Raw genomic sequence first — 5858 nt, forward strand, 5'->3', positions numbered from 1 at the left:
ACAAAAGATAGGAATATTCTAATTCAATTCTATTTAAAAGAGATATTCTACTTTAATTGGTCAGTGTTTGCATCCAGGCATAGATATTCTAAAAGCTCCCCTGGTGACTTTTATACACAGTCAAGGCTGCACCTATTTGGGTGAATGGGAAGTGTCCCAGGCTGCCCAAAGTAAGGTAGAAGAAGATAAAGTAAGAAAAATAAAACAACCCCCTGAAGGGCTCCTGCCCACACTCCCACTCTATGGTATGGCCCTATGATGTGCTCTAGAGTGAGGACAATGGAGCACTGGAGATAGCATTTCTTTCTTTCTTTTTTTTTTTTTTTTAAGAGATAGAATCTCATTCTGTTGCCCTTGGTAGAGTGCCATGGCGTCACAGCTCACAGCAATCTTCAGCTCTTGGGCTTAGGCATTTCTCTTGCCTCAGCCTCCCAAGTAGCTGGGACTACAGGCAGCCCACCACAACGCCCAACTATTTTTTTGTTGCAGTTTGGCCAGGGCTGGGCTTGAACTCACCACCCTCGGTATACGGGGCCAGTGCCCTACTTGCTGAGCCACAGGCACTGCCCAGAGATAGAATTTCTTAAAATAAAAGTATAAATATAGTAAATGAAAATATAGAAAAACTGCTTAAAACATAGGAATAAATTCTTCTTAGTCTTCTTTCTATCCAGTCAGAAACGATCTTTTTTTCACTTCCACAAGGCAGAAACATATGAATCATATTCCTTTTAAAACTAATAAGGAAAATTATGAAATAAATGTATATTCCTACAGCCAGGATTATTTCCAAAATATGACCAAAGCCAACACAACATAATGCTATGAGGGGAAAAAGCAAGTTGCAAAAAAAATATACATTGTGATTCCATTTTGCAAACCTCAAAACACACAAAATTAAACAACAATTTAGGGATACAAACAACATGGTTCAAATATAAAGAAAACACAAAATTCGGATTACCTCAGAAAAGGGAAAGGCACAGAGATCTTTAATGGCAACAATAATATTTTTCTTATTATAGTTGTTGGGTTCATTGGATATTTGTTGTCCAGTCATTCTGTATATGTTACACATATTCTGCATACTTAATTTTATAACTTCTCAGTATTTATAAAAGAATACCATCTAAAAACAAGTTAAGACCATACAGAATACATATAAAGAAATGCATAGTCTTAACTATAGACTCAGTATTTACCACTGAAATCCTGCTGGGTTCTATCATGTCTTGTAAGTTGTCACCTGTTAGAAGTTAACAAAAAACTGATTTTCATCTTTTCTTCTAAAGTTACATTAACAAGAAGATTCATGGGGGTGTGGGAATACAGCAAAGGGCAGTGCACTCTTCGATCAAACTAAACCACTGACAGTGACTTCAGGGAGCTCTACCAAATTGAGCACTTGCCAGAACTCAAAAGTAAAAAGATTTGTATAAGATAACTAAAAGCACTGCAAGAAGAATGATGCAATTTTTAACAGATCACACAAAGAACTTTAGGCTGAAGCAAGATTCTGGATGCTTGAGGAAGTGGGATATTCTTTGAGGAAGTGGTAAGCCAATGTCTAAGACAATCAATAAATTAACTAGCATAAAGCATGCTTAATTCTTTACCGCTTCTACATTCATGCTGGTGTCCTCATCCCCAGTGTTAATGGTGAAATCAGAAAGTGATTCAGGGAGGTAATATAAAGCAGCAGGATGGGAGAAAATGGACTCTGGAAGCAGACAGACATGGGTCCATACTTTGATTCTAATGCCATAACTTAACATGACTTAATACCCTCGAACCTCAATTTTCTCAGCATTAAATCATCTTCTCAAATGGAGAATTGGTATTCAATAACTAACAAATAAGAGGGGCTCCATAAATGATAACTGCCTCCCTCTTCTTTCTACTTAGAGGGCAGGGTAACTCTTCATGAGCCCTTATCCCCAATAATTTCATCACAGATGTAACTTCACTGGGCTTTGTACCACATGAAGTCCCAGCCCACCAGTGTAAACACTGTCTTTTGTTTAGTGTTCAAGTGACTATAAACTTGACCAAGTCTAATCTTAAAATACACATACTAACAACTCTAGGACATCAATTTCTTGCTATTGGTCCAAATAAAACACTCTCTGTATGAAACATCTCTGTTGTCGAAATCTTCTACTTCATGCTTGTTACATAACAAAAAGAAGTACCTTGTGCAGTTCTACCACTACCTTCAGTGTAATAAAGACAACAAGAACTCTGGTCAAATCCCCACTTTCCCAACAGCACCAAAAATAGCACAGGTGTCTAAACCTCACCGGGATCTACCAACTCATTCCAGGAACACAGTTTTATTTGTCCTCATGCTAAATAGCGCTTCACTTTACACAGCAACTGCTCATAAAACAAAAGCTTTCTGAAGGTTAAAAATAAAAGGACATTCTAAAAACTGGATTCTAGAAGGCTGATCATACAACATTACAAAAAACCAATGTCAGGCCAGTCACAATGACTCTTGCCTGTAATCCTAGTACTTTGGGAGGTCTAGGTAGGTAATCACTTGAGACCAGGAGTTTGAGATAAGCCTGGGCAAGAGCAAGACCCCAACTCTACAAAAAAATAGAAAAATTAACCAGGCATGGAGGGTGCCTGTAGTCCCAGCTACTGAAGAGGCTGAGGCAGGAGAATCACTTGAGCCCAAAAGTTTGAGGTTGCTTCAAGTTTATGCCACAGCACTCCAGACCAAGCAACAGAGATTCTATCTCAAAAAAAGAAAAAGAAAAATCAACTAACTCCTAATAATCAATCCCAATTCCCAAAATTCCTTTTCTCTCAATTAAAAAAAAGAAATGGACAGGTCTTGCTCATGGGACATGGAGGCTTTTTCAACCACAAAAAAAGTATAAGGAGCATGTTAAAGAAATAAGGGAAGAGAAGACAATATAAACACTGAACGGTGGCAGAAATGTAAAACAAGCTATTAAACATACTCTAACAGTGCCATCCCAACCTGAAATCCAGCTTAAGTCCCTAAATAAAACCTTAGAGAGACTTCTCTTTACTCCTCAACCTCCCTACAACATCCAGCACCATTTATTCCCTACCTGCCCTTCCAGTCCCTTTTCTTACCAAATTTTTCCCCTCTTCTAGCTCTATATAGAGCTATACCATCATCAGAGGCTTTGTGCCCTGCTGTTTGCTCCGACTGGAACACTCTTTCCTTTGTATGCATCCTGTAGATCTCTGTTCTAATATCACTTCTGTGATTCCTCTAAAACACATGTCACAGCTACAGTTTTGTATATGTAGGATTATTTGATTATCATCTGTAAGGACAAGGACCATGTATGCAATCTCTCTCTCCCCCATCTCCAATGCCAAGCAGAGTGCCAACTAAGCCATCAAATATTGTATTTTTTCACTAAGTAAAAGAATGCTAATCCTGTAAGAAAACAAAAAAACATCTTATGAAGCCTCATTAAGAGTTTGTACATTTTCATAGATCTATCTGTGATCTGGTAGATGCCCAAATTAACTGAGCCTAAAATCCCTAATAAACTAAAAAAAAAAAAAGTCAATTTAGATGTCTACAAGTATAAATTGCTCTGGCCCTTCTACTTCTCAGGGCAAATGTTAGCACCAAAGGCTGATAGGCTAAACACACACACACACTCACATACACAAGGTTGCTGTTTGCTAACTACTGTTTTTAGTATTTTCAGACACACAATGCCTGCTACACAGGAAGCACTCTGAAAATATCTCAAGTAAATAACGAGCAACATATCATAGAATTCTTAATGTATGTATCAAACAGTAACTAACTCTATTTAAACTGTGCTGTTATATATAAAAGAACCAACCACAGAAGCAAAGAAAAGAATCTGTGTAGCAACTCCCTGCTAGTAGACTCAAACAGGAAAAATGCCACACTAAGAGAGTTTGAAAGTAATAAATCCAAAATCAAGTGACTTGAGAGCTTTAAATAAGGGCTTTAAAATGCCATGTGGAACTATTTCCCAAACCCTTAAGAATATAAAAAATTATTTAGAACTTGCCATTCTCTCCAACACAACTACAAATTAATAATACACCTATACTTTAGAGGCAAATTAAATCCCATTTAATCCACAAACATATTCCTGGGAACTCCAGCCCACATGAATTTCTCCACCCTCTGACTTCTGATAGCACTTAATATCTGTACCACATTTTGTAAACAAATGCCATTTTATTGCTTTTCCAGCAATTTAATGTATTGGGTCTCTTATTTCTTCTACAACCTTTCAAGTGCACATAACCTTGAAGGTGTTTAATAAATATTTATTGACACGAGATGAAATTATATGGCTTTAAATTAATTTTGGTATTAAACTCCTACATTTTATTACCAAATAGAAGGCAGATTTGGTCTTGCATAGATACAATTCCCAAAGATTGCTCACATGACTCAGTTTTAGCTCCATCATCATTGGATTAAATATAAAGCCATTATCCTACAATGTTCAAATAAAGCTTACAGATCTCTCAGCACTATTTGTTCAAACTCAAGTAAGAGAGATTTTCAGTGTCATAGTGTCTTTTCAAGGTAAACTGTAATTATTAATAACACCTGCCCCTATTCCCATCACCATAGCAAATGTCACTGGAAATCTTTTCTCAAACCTAGTCAGTCCCTGAGAGATTTCCAGAATATACTAACCAACTAAATCTCACTCACAATTGGAAACCTAATTCCTAGGGAAAGGATCAGTTCAAATGTACAATTAATGAGTCCCTACGAGCAACAAAGCAGGTCAAAGTGTATCACTTTGGAAAGCGCAAAGCAGCAGGCAAACGCCAGGTACAGTATAATAATAAAGCAGTTTCTGTTCAAAATTCCCGAGGCGCCCCATCCCTGCTGGTCCCGAACATCTCCATCAGGACCTAAGAGAACGTGTTCTCTCCAGAAGCGTCCTGTCTACAGCAACAAGCTCGTCTCCCCCCACGCGCACCATACAAGGCTACAAGGAAGGGCCTGCCCCGCGCGGGAGCGAAGTGCGCTGCCTGGAAGGCCGGGCCAGTCAGTAGCGGGGGGCGTGGGGTGGGCAGGGGCGACGCCTGGGCCGAGCAGCAACGCCAGAGAAGGAACCCGCTCGCCGCAGGCCGCGCCGCAGGTGCTGGGCTGGGCGCCACGGAGTCCCCGGAGAGACCAGACGCGAGGCTGGTCCCGGACGGGATGTGCGGAGGGAAAGGGGGCACTGGGGACAAGCGAGGGCCTCACCGTTGCTCCCGGGAGGCCGGTGCCGCCGCGGTCCCGCAGTTGCTAAGGAGAATCCTCTTCCGGGTCACGGGCGCGGTGTTCTAGGGAGCAACGGTGGCTGGGTGGGGCCAAGAGCGGTGAGCGCGGGGCGAGCGCCTGGCGGTGGAACTGGTCACCCGCGGTTCCTCTGATGTTGGAGCAGAAGAGCCCGGCGAGGGGCCGCTCAGGTTTCTTCCGCGTCGCCCTGAGCGGGCAACTCGCGGCCGCGGCGGCATCTGAGACGCCTTCCTGCTGGCTCCGGTCCCTCTCCCACCAGCAGATGACTTCCAGACCCGCTCCTGAACCCGCCCACCCCGGGCCCTCGGGGCTGTGCTCTATCTTGTAGGGTTGGGTTTTACTCTGAAGTCCCCACGGCCTGGAGGCGTCCTGTGTAGTCCTCAGGGGTGGCCTGTGGGCCTCTTTCGCGTTACGAGCCTTACACAGTGTTTCATTTATCCAGCAAGAGCTCACAGGGCTAGATGCTGTCCTGGCACTGGCAGATCTGAGGTGGAAACTCTGGTGCGGTCCCTGACTTCGACATCTGCAGGCTTTTGGGGACGAGGTGGGGGGCAGGGATGAACCATCCCACATAGGG

The 5858-nt window shown here is 42.1% G+C and overlaps 1 protein-coding gene across 2 annotated transcripts in view; it reads right to left on the minus strand.

The window, feature by feature from the left end:
* The window catches only part of DIS3L2 (DIS3 like 3'-5' exoribonuclease 2), a 372485-nt gene extending 367076 nt beyond the window's left edge, over positions 1-5409 (minus strand). For both annotated transcript variants that reach the window (XM_003784860.3, XM_023510310.1), the window contains exon 1: positions 5246-5409. The gene's annotated coding sequence lies outside the window, so the exon portion shown is untranslated. The remainder of the gene's footprint in view (positions 1-5245) is intronic.
* Positions 5410-5858: the final 449 nt, after the last annotated feature.

This window comes from Otolemur garnettii, unplaced genomic scaffold, assembly GCF_000181295.1.
Source record: "Otolemur garnettii isolate 467f Iridium unplaced genomic scaffold, OtoGar3 scaffold00013, whole genome shotgun sequence".
Lineage (NCBI taxonomy): Eukaryota > Metazoa > Chordata > Mammalia > Primates > Galagidae > Otolemur > Otolemur garnettii.